Below are 14,516 nucleotides of genomic sequence, written 5' to 3'. Positions count from 1 at the left end.
CACAGCAACAAAGACCCAGTGCAGCCAAAAATAAATAAGTAAAATAAATAAAATTTTAAAAATAAAATCAAACTCTCTGTTTTCTCCCCAAACCTCCCACAGCCAGTTAAAGGTAACTCCCATCCTCCCAGACTCCAAACCCTGGGGTCACAGCTGACACTTCTGTCTCCCACATCCCATACCCAATCCATTGAGAAATTCTGTCAACTGAGTTCTGGCTATGTTTATATAGCCAGAACTCAATTGATTACCCTAACTTCTACCTCTGGACATGAGCAGGAAGACCAGAGAGAAGGTTACTGCAATGATCCCAGTTACGGAGGCTTGGTCTCCCTGCTTCTATTCCTAGTTCCTCTTCAATGTACACTCCATACAGCATTCAACAATTATACAAAAACATAATATAAATCATATCATCCCTCTACTCAAAACTATCCTTTCATGGACTACCAGCCCTAAACAATCTAGACCCTAAACATTTTTTCCCTGAATTCCTCTTCTCTTTCATCCTTGTTCACTCTACTCCAGCCACACTAGACTCCTTGATGTTTCTAGAACAAACCAGGCCAACACTACTGCCTCAAGGCCTTTACACTTGCTGTTCTGTCTGAAACCTTCTTCCCCCAAGCATCTGCATTATTTATTATCCTTCCCTCTAGAGCTCCAAGAGGACAGGGAGTTTGGGGTCTGATCTGTTCACTGCTATATCCCCAGGGCCTAGAAGAGTGGTTGTTATGAAATAGTTGCTCAATTGCTCAATAGTTGAATGAGTGAAATAGAGATAGTCATCAGAGACCTTTTTGTCTTACACCTGCGGATCACTTTTAGAGACCACAGAGAGCACGCACACCTGCAAATAGAGGAATGACTCAGTATTAAAATGTAAACATAAACCAAATACTTAAAGATCTTTAAGTGAAAAAAAATTATACAAATAACTTTACATTTTCCATATTAAGATAATTTTCTTTTATATTATGATCATTTGAATTTTATATAATATCTATGTTAGTAAAAATGAAGGCGGAAACCAAATAATTTAGAAATGATCAGTACAATGTTTTTTAGAAATGTGTGAATTCTGTATTTAAGAATTTTAAATTGTCCCCCGTTTCAGACACCTTCAATTAAACCTATTCTAATCTTGGCTAAGTGAGAATCCAACTTCAAAATTTCACACCCAGGCACAGCTGTTTGACAAGTGCAGCAGGAGCCTGTCAAGACACTTGGCAGTATCATTCCTTCAGAACACAATGGGCTTTATTTTTCAGGGTGGGGCAACCCCTATTACTCACTGATGGTGATTAGCAAGCCAATCTTCTGAGGAAATGTACAATCAAGCAACTAGAAACGTCTTCTATGAAACTCCTCCTTGAGAATAAATCATTGACACTGCAAATGGTCAATATGTACTCTTAATATTGAACTAAACTGTCCATCGATTTACTATGATCTATGTTCCTGACCCTGTGGTCTAGTGAAATTCATTTTTCTGAAGTCCTGAATTCAAGAGAAGTGACAGTGACACAGCTGTGGATTCTGATTTACTACCTCAATGGAGTAAAGCAATTAGAGTGATTTCTCCATTATTTGCTCAGGTTATACAGCTCCTTTTTGCCTGGTTCCACCATAAAGACCCCATTCCATGAGCATAGCACAAAACCAGGGTTACAATATAAAGCTGATCTCCCCAGGACACACGAAGGAGAAGGAGCAGGAGCAGGCTGACCCAGACAGCCGGAGTCGCTGGAGTCCTCACCAGTCGTGGGTCAATGCACTGGGCTGCTGGGGGAAGTACTTGCTACAGGAACAACTAGAGGTAACTGCTATAAACTCAGTCCTTGCCTCAAGAACCTAAATACTCCCCACCTCAATTTATGATGTAGTTTGGGGCTTTCAGAAAAAATAGCACCTGTCTCACTGTCACCTTTATAACAACTTGTATCCCAGCACACCTCCCACCAACACCTTCAAGTTTCGACAAGTGCAGCTGCATTGCTTGAGATGGGCCAAAAGGTCAGGGCCCTGAAACTTTGTCAGCTTCATTATCTAAAGCGACTGGAAAACACTCCATGTGTTTCGGAGAACAGATAGACTTTCCACTACACAAAAGCAGCTTTGTTTCTGTATGTGTGACGCCTCCTAATTAGAATCAATGATTTTTTTATTGTCGTTCCTGATAAGCTTGTTTGCCTAGCTTCGTTTTCCTAAAACACTTTAAACGTTTCTAGGAAGGGTGAATGTCGGCAGAACACTGAGACAGGCCTTGAACCACGGCTGTGGTATTGCATGATGTTTACAATTTGTCATCCTTGGGGGTAATTTTGCAAGCTTAAACACACTAAAGGACATATTATATAGAGCCAGGCAATTTCATTTTGTTTGAATATATTTATGGAAACGGACCAAAAGTGTCCATAGAGGCACACTGTCATTTTTTCCTTTCGTGTGTGCCAGTTCATGACCAAAAGCAAGCATTCAGAGAATAGAAGAGAACTTATGACCACACTGTGTGTATCAAATAAGTTACTTTATGAACAGATGGGGAATATTGTGTTTCAGGGTCTTAGTAAAATAGCCCTTCACACCACATTTCTGTTCACGATGGTGTATCTCTCTGTGATTCATTTATGACCTTGCCCTTGATAATGAGCAGATCTCCCTCAAGGGTGAGTGCCTGTGGGACATGAAGACATCACACATCCTCATGACTTAGAAAGATGATGAGCAGTGGGGAATTATGCACCAAGAACATGTAATTTGGACAAGGTGGGAAAAACTGAGTAATTCACTTGAGATAACAAGAGTTTTCCCAGCAGTGGTGACTGTATGGCAATGGAATCCTTGGAGAGTAAATAAGAAAAAAATGGTTGGGCTGGGAAAGATTTAGTAAGTTGAAAAGCAAGTTATAGAAGCCAGCACTGATAAGAAAAAAGAAATGGTCTTTTACAAAACCACTTTGATGATATAGGGTGGCCACTCAAGAAAAACTCAAAGATCAAGATTTGAATGTTTCTTCTTTTCAAGGGGATACAGAGAACCAGGATAGGTCAGGGGTGAAGCAGGAGGGGGACGTCTAGTTGCTTGCTGAAGATACAATATTCTGTGTTTAATGTCCTGTGCACACATAAAGACCACATTTCCCAACCCCCCTTGCAGTTAGCTGGGGTCATGTGATTAAGTTCGGGCCAATGGGATGCAGGAAGAAGTGAAGCGTGTCATTTGCAGATCCAGCTTCCAAACCTTCTGCACAATCCTCAACATGCTCTTTCACCCTAGACTCAGATTGCACAGCTATTAGATTGAAGGTTCCTGAGCCACTGTACAATCACAAGGAGCAAGGTGTATTACAACATGAATAAGAAACAAACCTTTATTGTACCAAGCCACTGAGATTTGGGGCTGTCTATTACAGAAGTCAGATCATCTTAACATTCTCCAATAACGCTTCCTTGTTATCGTTTGCCTTTTCAAATATCATGTTATTGCTTAAGAGTATCTCTCATCTCATTTTTACACAAAATTATTTTAGAGACCTTTAAGAGCAATGGAAAAAATTAATTTGCTTTCAGATCAGAACACAGGATACCCAAGGAAAAAAATGGCTGGCAACATTTTCTGAGGTGTTGGAGGGAACGAACGAACTGTCCTTTTGCTTCCTAAAAGTTAACTCAAAAACTTTATTTGCTTATTTTTAACATTTTATTATGGAAAATTTCAAATCTTCTCACAAGTAGAAACAATAGAATAATAATAACCTCCATGTACCCATCCTGACTCCGAGAATATAGGTATACACACATATGTGTGTGTGTGTGTATATATATATATACACACACACACACACACACACACACATATACATATACACAGACATAGATAGATCAGTTGATTGGTTAGTAAAAAGATAGAGATGTATGTATATATATTTGAGAGATACTATATGTTACTCTAATCATTGAGCGAGATGCCATGGGTAGGACTCAAAGATGAATAATGATGTTGGAATATGTCATTATAAAGAAGAGAATGTGAATCTCAAGCTCCACAAATCACTTCACTCTGAGGGCTATGGTGAAGATTAAAGCAATCTAGTAGCTCAGAATTTGTAAGACCATTATTTTCTTTCCCTTTTCATTTCCCTAAATGAGTTTCTGTCTAAGGGAGAGGTTTAACACTTTCTTCCTAGTGAAAATAGCAACTACCCCTGGGAAGGCCAGTGCACTGAATCTTTTCTCAGTCATTCACCATTTATTTATATGTAGAATTTTATCTTTGCTGAACTTTTTTCCCAAAAGCAAGCCTTGAATAGATGGAGGGAAAAAATAAGGAGCAAAAGCATGGGCCCTAAGGCAGCATGGAAATTCTGAGGGAAGGAGACAATAAGAGTCACCACAAATGTAATGGAAGACAAATTTCCATTTCAGAATTTTTTTAAGGTGGGGTCCCCCATTTTCCCTTCATTACAACTGCTCTTCCACCTCCAAATCCATTCTCTTGGCTAACAAAGCACCATTTGGTGGTTTCACGCTAGAAACTGACTGGGAATGGGAGATGGAAGTGGCAGAAGAGAAAGAGTTTACTTGTAGCAATATTTCTAATCAAAGGATGAGCTTTCCCAGCCTAAAACTTAAAGCATTTTCAAATAAGCATGGTAAAACACAAAAAAGAAATTGTTCTATAAATACAAGCCTGAGATGCTGCCTCGTAAATTTTAAGGACAAGACCGGTCAGATGCCTTATCTGGAGCACTCTGAACACCTAAGTCTACTGACGTTGGCTCCAGGCTGTGCTCTCTGGTCACACAGGCAAATAGCCCAACATTGGGAGGCTCAAGCCCCAGGTGAGGTGAGTGCTCTAGAGCAGGAAGCTCAAGTAACAAAAGGCCAGTCTCTGCTTTCACTCTGCCTTCCCCTGTCTAAAGAGGCATGAGGCCCTAAGGTGCTCCAGATTGAATCAGCAGGAATGGGTGCCATTTTGATGAGAATTTACTTAATGTGCACTCCTCTAACCATCTCAAACATTTAGCTCTGCTCTGTATTAATTCAGTCTGAGAAGAAAAAAATTCCACAGTAAATCTTAGCAGTCAGAGGGTGGGAGGAAGTCTGGAAAGGGCTGACAAGCTCAACATGACGAGTACCAGTCCAACCTTTGCTTAACAGTACTTCACTACTTTACGGATTATAAAAGGAAATATTTAACTAATAGAAGGCTACTCATACACAGGATAATGTATGCAGCCCCTGTCCACTTCTTAGTCATTCCACATAACTGCTCAAATAGCCTTTGGTCCCTAGTCTTCCTCGGGTTTTTAATTTTCTTTAAAGCCCATCACAGAAAATACTTTTACGTTTGTCTCCATTTATGTGGAGACAAACACTCCATTTATGTATTTCTTATCATTTGGCATAAGAAAAATTTGTGTTTCATATTATAGCTGTCAAGAGATACATTTCAATGAAGAATGAAACTATAAACTTTAAGAGACAATGAGATGGTTTGGGGGACATCAGAGTTTCATTTCACATGCACTAAAGCACTGTGCTTACTTCCTTAATAATGCTGCCTCCTAAGACTTTTTTTGTTTCAACTGAATTTGCATTTGTATTAACTAGGTGTGTAATTCTTTCTAATTTTCAAAATATTATCCCTGTTTGATAGTAAAAGTCCTTTGTTATTGGCCCAAGGTGAATTTCCAGCCTCCCTTCACACTCCTACCTAGTCTTGGACCATCGAACTACCTAGGAACTGTTTCTTTCCTGGACTCTTTCACACCCCTGTGTTATCACATATTGTGGTGCTCCATTTGAATGGCTTCCTTCCTTTTCTCTGCAAGAATCACTGTCTTCTTTCAAGATGCAGTCGCCTCCTCTAAGACTCTACAGAGCTGGAAGCTTCTTCCCCTGTTTTCCCATTAAAACAATCTGCATAGACCTATATCATAGCCCTTGTTTCATTACTGTGTAAATAACTATTTTCACAGCTGTCACTGCTAGAAGACTGTGATCTCTTCAAAAGAATGTCCCATTTATTTCCATACCTACTCACCCCCAGCTTCCAGGACAGGGCATGGCACGTGGCTTGTACTCAGTGATCAAATAAATGAATGAGCATGCATTGATTGGTTGGACACATCAGTGCAAATACTGTTTGGTTTTTTCTGTTTTTTTCTATTTTTTTGGCCACACCACGCAGCATGAGGGACCTTAGTTCCCCGACCAGGGATCAAACCCATGGTCCCTGCAGTGGAAGCACGGTGTCTTAACCGCTGGACCGCCAGGGAAGTCCCTGCATATACTATTTGGGCAGGACAACTATACATCCTAGTTTTCCTAGGACAAGCCTGTTTTGCACAGATATTCCAGGGAAAGAGAACCCCTTTCACTCTCAAAATTGTCCCAATTTGATCAATAAACTATACGCTCGCCTTAAGTTTGGAGCATGGTGTAAATTACTCATGCACATTGCCCCTGCCTGCCCAGAACTAGGTCATCTCATTTTCCAGTTTCTCAGTTACTTTTCAAATTAACTATTTTTTAAAGTCTTCAAAATTCAAAATTATTAGTTATTCTCTGTACTCAAATCCAGCATCCATGGACCAAGAAAACAAAAATAAATACTGTGCTGCAAAATAAGAACACACAGGTTTCATTCCATTTTCTCATCAAATTCCTATCTACACCAACCTCCCATATGAGCGATGACACCCACTAAACCAACCAATCTCCCCTCCGGTTGAGGCTGCCCACAGTTCAAGCCAAGGGGAAATCGAGCCTGCCCACCCAGGTTGTGTGTTTGCCAGCCACACATCCACCACCCAGGGTTACAACATTCATTGTCTTATTGATAGTCCAGAGGCCCTGACTCAGTAATTACAGTAGAAACTAATAAATCTGCCCAGAAAAAAAAAAAAAAAATCTCTTTTCCACATCATTCTACCCAGAGCTTGAAGAAAACACTTCTGAAAGATCAAAGAGAATCAGACTACCTCTTTTATGGAAAAATAAATGTGGTCTTTCACTCTACATACTTGAATTCCATTTGGACTCAAAGATGTCAACAGGACCACTCAGAGCAAACGTAATCAAGAAATATTCCAAAGGTCACAAAAGACATTTCTAATAAATCACCAAACTAATTTTCCACACTGATGGAGAATGAACTAAGAAAAATACATTTTAAAATCTACATATGAAGGATGCTCAACATCACTAATTATTAGAGAAATGCAAATCAAAACTACAATGAGGCATCACCTCACACCAGTCAGAATGGCCATTATCAAAAAATCTACAAACAATAAATGCTGGAGAGGGTGTGGAGAAAAGGGAACCCTCTTGCACTGTTGGTGGGAATAGAAATTGACACAGCCACTATGGAGAACAGTATGGAGATTCCTTAAAAAACTAAAGATAGAACTACCATATGACCCAGCAATCCCACTACTGGGCATATACCCTGAAAAAGCCATAATTCAAAAAGAGTCATGTACCCCAATGCTCCTTACAGCACTATTTACAGTAGCCAGGGCATGGAAGCAACCGAAGTGTCCATCAACAGATGAATGGATAAAGAAGATGTGGTATATATATATACAATGGAATATTAGCCATAAAAAGAAACAAAATTGAGTTACTTGTAGTGAGGTGGATGGACCTAGAGACTGTCATACAGAGTGAAGTAAGTCAGAAAGAGAAAAACAAATACCGTATGCTAACACACAAATATGGAATCTAAGAAAACAGTACTGATGAACCCAGTGGCAGGGCAAGAATAAAGACACAGATGTAGAGAATGGACTTGAGGACATGGGGAGGGGGAAGGGTAAGCTGGGACGAAGTGAGAGAGTGGCATGGACATATATACACTACCAAATGTAAAATAGATAGCTAGTGGGAAGCAGCTGCATAGCACAGCGAGATCAGCTCGGTGCTTTGATCAGCTTGGGAGGGTGCAAGGGAGACGCAAGAGGGAGGGGGTATGGGGATATATGTATACATATAGCTGATTCACTTTGTTATACAGTAGAAACTAACACACCATTGTAAAGCAATTATATTCCAATAAACATAAAAAAATAAAAATAAATCAAATAAAATCTACATATGAACAAACCTCAGGAGATCTAAAATATATCCCCTTAATCAGATCTTTTAGGAAAAGATTACCATAGTTTTTTGTAATTTTAAAAACATTATTTCAGGGCATGAAATTAGAGAAAAACCACAAAACAAATATAAACTAAAAGGAACATTAACTGTCATGTAGTTAATGATTTTGCTTAATGAGGATAAAGCCTCAAGTATTCAGCCTCTTAAAGTTTCTCTCATTATCTATTGTTTTTCATTAATCCTAGAAGTGCCGGGCAAAGAAACATAAACCACAATTTGCTATGAAACGTTTGCCCAAATCTGCTATGAATTTATTTTCAAGACAAAGTTCATGAAAGGCCAGTTCCTCAGGTAAAGTGGATTAAATGCCTTCTAAAGGGAAATAAAATTAAACCACTACCAAATGGAAGGTTTCTAAACTGTGTTTTGGGATGTAAAATCCAATTTGACAGACGCCTTATAAACTGTGGCCAATGCCCCATCTGATGAGAATTTCTGTGGTTTTGTTTTTACCTATACTAACGGGTTTGTAATTTATAGTGACATATATATGTCTACACTATGTTGGATATGTCTATACCCAGATAAATATGGTGGCATCTCTTTCTTATGTAAAATCAATGGGAAAAAAATCTTGTGATTTAGTTGTATCTTTTTAAAATCACTGAGTTTGCATTAAATACTTGACAGACTGATGCCTTGTGGGATACAATTTGGAAGCTACGCTCTCTCTGATCTTTACCAGATGTTTCACTGGTGGTGTTTCAGCCTCAAGAGACAAAGAGGATATTAATGTTAATTTTATTTATTTAATCACATCAGGCAGATTTGATAAAAGGGAAAATTCAATATTTTAGCAATTTACCAACTCTTCAGAAACATCCATAGTAGCAAAAATGTTTTGAAGATCATTTTATATTAAAAGCAGAAAGGCTGCATTGTAGTTGTTAGGGGAAAGACTCTATTTTACCTTTAAAAATGGGAGCAATGTGACAGATTTGTCAGTTCCACTTTTAACTCAAGAGGCAAGGAGGTGGCAATGACATTCATTACTCAGCACAGACTCATCCCAACCTTTAACTGACTATTAATTGTAGAGAGAGAATACTCTGCATATGAAATGGACACTCAGTTGAAAGCCTTCTGCCACGACCAGCGCTGCTCTGTTATCTTCTTATCCCTTGTCTTGACTTTTATTCCAAGGGAACACGAAATTATCCTAATCATTGTCAGGACACCGATGATAATGAAAATGTACTTGCTACTAAACAGTGCCTCCCTATGCCTTAACTAAAATGACAAGGTAGGCTTTCATCTATCTAGAGTTCAGTGTCAGAATGTGGAAGCTTTTGGAGCACTAGTTCTCACCCTTCTGCACTTTAGAATCACCTGGAAAGCTACACACCCCACCAATTACATCTCAGACTCTGGGGGTAGGACCCAGGTATGGGTATTTTTTAAATCTTTTCAGGCAATTCCAATGTCAGCCAAAGTGGAAAACCACCTCCTTGGAGTAAGTAGGCAATGGCCAAACAACTTTCTAGTCTTAGAAAAATCGCTTAATTTCCCTAGGCTTTTTTCTCCTCTCTGAAAAACTGGTATGTGTGGAAGGGAGTTAAGAGTATTATACTCATTGATTTTCTTTTCTTTTCTTTTTAGATAAAAATATATATTTACAGTTATAAAATATTTCAAACAGGCAGCAAAGCATAGAAAATATTATAAGATACCTATGACAGCTGTATTGCCACCACCAAACATTTTAATATTCTGCCATATTTGTTTCATTTCTCTCCCTCTTCGGATAAAAGATACATCCCGTGTCTTCCTATTTCTTTCATCTCTAGAAGTATCCACTATCCTAAGGTTATCCTGCCTACATGATTTTATTGTTTAACCAAGTAATTATGTATCTACAACAACTGTATAATACTGCTTAGCATGTGTTTAAATATACATAAATTATATTACACTGTATATACCCTTTTGCATGTAATTGTTTCATTCAACATTGTTATCTATTTATCCATGTTGTTATCTATCAATCTATAGATATATCGATTTATATATAGCTTCTTAATTTTAAATTCCTTTATATTATTTCATTAGGAATAAACCACAGTTTGTTGACTCACCTTATCTATGGACAGATAGGTTATTTATACTTTTTTAAAAAAACAGAGGCATGGGGACTTCCCTGGTGGCGCAGCGGTTAATAATCCGCCTGCCAATGCCGGGGACATGGGTTTGAGCCCTGGTCCGGGAAGATCCCACATGCTGCGGAGCAGCTAAGCCCATGTGCCACAACTACTGAGCCTGGGCTCTAGAGCCCACAAGTCACAACTACTGAGCCCGGGTGCCACAACTACTGAAGCCCGCATACCTAGAGCCCGTGCTCCACAACAAGAGAAGCCACCACAATGAGAAGCCCGCGTGATGCAACAAAGAGTAGCCCCCGCTTGCAGCAAATGAAGACCCAACGCAGCCAAAAATAAATAAATTTATTAAAAAAAAAAAAACACAAAGGCATGTCTTCCTGCCACCAAGAGTTGCTCTAGGATAGACACTTAGACATGGTTTTGTTGGATATGCTCATCTTCACGTTTGCTAGATATTCTCAAAAATTTTTCCAAGTGGTTACACTAGTTTACTCTCACTAACAATGTTAAAACATTCCCTTCTCCATACCCTCCAATACTTGACATTATGAGAATTTATTTATTTATTTTTTTGTGGTACGCGGGCCTCTCACTGTTGTGGCCTCTCCCGTTGCGGAGCACATGCTCCGGACGCGCAGGCTCAGCGGCCATGGCTCACAGGCCTAGCCGCTCCACGGCATGTGGGATCTTCCCGGACTGGGGCACGAACCCGTGGTCCCCTGCATCGGCAGGCGGACTCTCAACCACTGCGCCACCAGAGAAGCCCGAGAATTTATTAATTGTTGCCAATATGAAGATTGTGGAGTGATAATTAATAATTATGCCTAGATGATATTTTCCTGAGGTCCCTTCTAGTCAGGTAATTGTGGTCACCACATCAATGCCAAGTCTTATCAAAATAATAAAATAAAGGATGTGGGGAAAAAAAAACCTTCTTCCATATTTTACAATGAATTTACTTTTCCTCAAGAAATGTTTTACATGGCTAAGGCTGGCCCATAACCCATAAATCAGTCCATAAAAGAGGAATGGGGACATGGCCCCAGCTCTGTATTTATTTTCTTGTATTCCATAATCCAATGTTACTTAAAAAGCAAACGGCCCAATAGTCAAGCCAAAGCAAATACTTTGCATTTTGCCAGGCAAAATGTCTGTGGAGAAATGAGTCAATTCATACAAGATTCAAAGCTGTCTTTGGTCAGTGACATTTTTGTGAAAATCTGTGGGTGGGTAAAAGTTTTACAAAATTCCTTTTTGCTATTGGATAAAATTCATCCAGGAAAAATAAGCAAAGTTTAAGTGGCGACCCACATTCCCCCTAATTCCCTCATTAACACTCCCTAACCTCCCAGCCCAACTGCTTTCTTTTGTGCACAAAGGCCAGGATCAGTGTTTCTGATCCTGGCAACAGAACCCTGTCCCTCTGCTCACTCTGCCCTGATCAGATAGGCTTTCTCATGAGAAGTGTGTCTGATCTCATTCAGAGGACACCTTCCTGGGAACGCTACTGAGGTGTTGCATACTCTTCAACTTAATGGCAAAAAGACCTACTACGGTAAAAACATTCTCAGTGTGCACTCAGTGGAACACTTACTATGGCTACTGTTAGGGATGGTTACTGTACATCTATAGTTTGGGGTTATTCTTTACATTGTCCTTTTAGGAACATGAAACACGGGGTTGGGAAAGAAACTAATTATAAGGCTCCATTACTTGCTCTGACTTGAGAATTTGAAACCTTATCATCTCAGAAAAACATAATAGAATTCAGCAAAGTTATACCTGGGAATGTTCAAAAGTTCTGATAATTCTTAGATTCATCAATGTTGAGGTTGGTCTAAGCTCAGGAAGGTCTAAATAGAATGATCTGGCACCTACAAATTGCTTTATTAGTAGACAGAAGTGAATAGACTCAGGTGTTTTTAATATAATATTGCCATATTCCAGTTTCTGATTTAACTGAGGTCCGTCTGTCTGCCTGCTGAGGCCTTTACTTCTCAAGGCCTTTGCCGATGGCTGGGAATATCTCTGTAATCAAGGCCAAGAGCGGGAAGAAAGCAGCTGGTTTGGCTCTCCACAGAAATCGTAAGAATGAGATCTACAGAAGGGTGGAGTTGTTTGGGTGGGAAAGGGAAAAGAAACCATTCTCTCCTTCCAGTAAGTTAACCAAATAATAAATTAACAATCCTCCCCCAGTTCTGCCACCTAAAGTCCTGAGAGATCTGAATCCCAGAGTTCTGGGTAAGGCTGAGGAGTTACAGTCAGAGACTCTGAGAATGTGTTCTCCCATGCATGAGATGGAATTTGGCATCAAGGGAGGACACCAGTGGTAGCCTCTTACTGTAAGCAGGCTGTCACTGAACAGCCCTTTCACACATCCTCCTTTTCACATGACTTCCAGAAGCTCATTGTGCTGCCTGTAGTCATGGTCACCAAACACAATTGGGTCATCACATCTTTCTTGGGTCAATAAGCTAAGTGAGTGAAAAGGATGACTAACTCTAACTATGGTCCACAGAAAATTAACAGCAGTTAAACATACGTAAAACAAAAGTGGACAGGGTCTTATAATTCAAACTGCTCCTAGCCTTTGCAGCATGTGACACAGCCACAAAAACCCAAAGATCACTTCATGTCTCCAAAAGAAGAATGTGGTCATTTTACTTGGCAAGGATCTTGAGCTTTGAATCAAGGACCATCAGTTTCTAAAAAAGTGAGAGATGAAGCTGTTCAGTTTTAAGAGTTCTGTGTCTGGATTCCAAGAGTGTAAAGACTGGTTTTGCAAGAGGCAGAAGAATGCCTCTTTTTCAGATGCGCATCCACATTAAGCACAACGTCTTCTCTCCACGGGCTACAACTTGAGAGTCTGCTCAACTTTCAGGGCAAAATTATTTCCTGCCAGTTAGCTACAACCCTACAAATCAAGCAGATGACAGGCAGCAACATAACAGTTTTCACAAGACACGATGCTCATGATATGTACGTCTTATATTCCTGCTAAAAATATACAGTCCCAAGGCAAGAACTGCAGCATTAGTCAGCCCCTAAGAAACCCTGTTTTGTACAATACATTTGCACTATAACATGTGATTTAATGCTTTGTGGGTCTAGATTTGATATGTTATTAAATCTAGCAATCTAAATTTTGCAAAGATTCCATCTAGAAATGGGGAGTAGGCAGACTAGAGGAGAGAGAAAAATCACCTCCCATACCCATCTTGAATAATACCATGAAAAGCTATGCAGACGCCTGCAAACATTCACCTCTCAGCTTATTCTTTCACTGAAGTATTTCTATTTTTAATAGTCATCATGCACTTTAGCAAAAGTCAACTTTATAAAGTTATACGCCTTTTCAAAATCTGGGGATAGTGGGAAAATAGGGAAATCCGTTTGCACAAAAATTAATTTTGCAATGCAAAAAAATATTTTTTTGGATAATTCAAGCCTATATGTTTATTTCAGTAAAGCCAAATCCAGCAAACTATTTTCAGCCAGGATTAGTCAGAACTAAAAGGCTGGACTGTTTTCCTTCAGAGACTGAATGTCTTTCTTGCCTGCAATAGGCCGGTGTGTTCCAAACAGAGTAAACGGAATTGCCTTCAATTGCTTGTCTCTTTCTGGCATTTTTAATGCAGAACCTTACTGACAGAGTAAGGTTTTGTTGGCTGGAATGTAATTATTCTTTTCAGTCATATAACCTGGCATTCTTACAATGTATGAGTTTCAAGTTTTCCTTAAGAAGAATCATAACATGGGGCATAATGTAAGGACAAGAAATGCAATTTCATTCCTCCAGAAATTATTAAAACTCTTTCAAAAATACCTACTGGATGGTGAAAAAGCGCTTCTAATACTTGCCTTACAACTATCACCTGTTTGGTTTGCTTTTACGTGAATCTGACAACTTGGCCAATCTATAATCAAGCATAAACATGGTAAACATGGCCCAGGTTCTTTATTATCAAGACATACTACAGAAAGAAGGGACTCTGGCTGGGGGAACCACCGTCTAAATAAGTTCCTTTTCCAAATGATATACATTTTTTACACACATTTAGTGACCTGTAGCATATTCAATATCCAGGGAATACCTAAAATTCTCAGATTGTTAACTGTAAAAGAAATATTCCTGTCCATCTAAACTAATATAAAACACATGCTCTTCTTTTTCCAGGAGTTAAGCGAGCTGTCTGAGATTGTGCAAAGCCACCCTGGGATCCCAAGGGTGATGTCCTGCTTGTAA

The 14,516-nt window shown here is 39.3% G+C and overlaps 1 protein-coding gene across 9 annotated transcripts in view; it reads right to left on the bottom strand.

Moving 5' to 3' along the window:
• Positions 1 to 14,516, bottom strand: part of GLIS3 (GLIS family zinc finger 3) — a 662,455-nt gene that overhangs the window by 312,391 nt on the left and 335,548 nt on the right. The gene's annotated exons all lie outside the window — the stretch shown is intronic.

The sequence above is a fragment of the Monodon monoceros genome, unplaced genomic scaffold (assembly GCF_005190385.1).
Source record: "Monodon monoceros isolate NGI ecotype Baffin Bay Population unplaced genomic scaffold, NGI_Narwhal_1 Super_Scaffold_5, whole genome shotgun sequence".
Taxonomy (NCBI): Eukaryota; Metazoa; Chordata; class Mammalia; order Artiodactyla; family Monodontidae; genus Monodon; species Monodon monoceros.
This window is presented reverse-complemented; position numbering and strand designations above follow the sequence as displayed.